Genomic DNA, 917 nt, shown 5'->3' with positions numbered 1-917 from the left:
GGGCGAGCGCCCCGTGTTGCGCCTTGGCTGCGCCCGGGGGTGGCTGCTCCGGGCCGGCGCTGAGGCGGCCATGCTGCCCCGCCAGGCCTCACGCTGCTCCCACCCGCCTTCCCACAGAGGCCTGAAGATTAAATTTGAGCTTTAATTTGTCTAGCAGTGCTTGCAGGAGTTTGGCAATGAGTTAGGGCTGACACTGGGATTAAATCTTGCCGTAGTAGAAGCAGTGAAAATTAGCCTTAAATTCTGGTCTTTGGGGTCTTACAGAAATTATCTTTATTGCTAGCACAATACTAATAACCATGCAGAGAAACAGACTGGTTGTATGGGTGTAATTGCCAGAAAACCACTCATACTCCAGCTTTTTTTACCAATCTTTTCAAGACCTCTTGTTTTACAGGCCTTGTGTCTTCTACAAGCCTTCAGTCTTCAGTCACGTGCACACCAAATCTCAAAGACTGTTTCATTTATTGTGCTGATTAAGAATTTGATACCCACTGAAGTTACTGGGAAGTCTCTCTGTTGTCCGTACACCTTGGTGTGCGTTATAGGCAGATAGTGTTCTTCATGCTTACGATTGGAGAAAACTATTTCCTATGAGATGACACCCCTTTTTAGGGGGGATTGACATGCTTTGTGCTTTGCGGCAACAAAAGTGGCTCTGCTGGTTGGGAGTGCCAGCTCACTGAAAGTTATGTTGCTTTGCCCTGTATTAAAAATGCAGCTCTTTGGGAAAGACCCACAGCATTACACATGCACTGAGTAGAAAATGGAAATTTGGAAGTCAGATGGCCTTTACTTCTGGTGGATGCCTTTTGCTACTTAAGTTTCACCAAGATGTAAGGCACAAAAATCTCCATTTGCATGTGATCAGTGAAGAATCAGTGTCTGGCAGCTGAAGTCTCTGACAGACACATTCC

This window comes from Athene cunicularia (genome assembly GCF_003259725.1).
Source record: "Athene cunicularia isolate RWA chromosome 20 unlocalized genomic scaffold, athCun1 chr20_part1, whole genome shotgun sequence".
NCBI classification, from domain to species: domain Eukaryota; kingdom Metazoa; phylum Chordata; class Aves; order Strigiformes; family Strigidae; genus Athene; species Athene cunicularia.
This window is presented reverse-complemented; position numbering follows the sequence as displayed.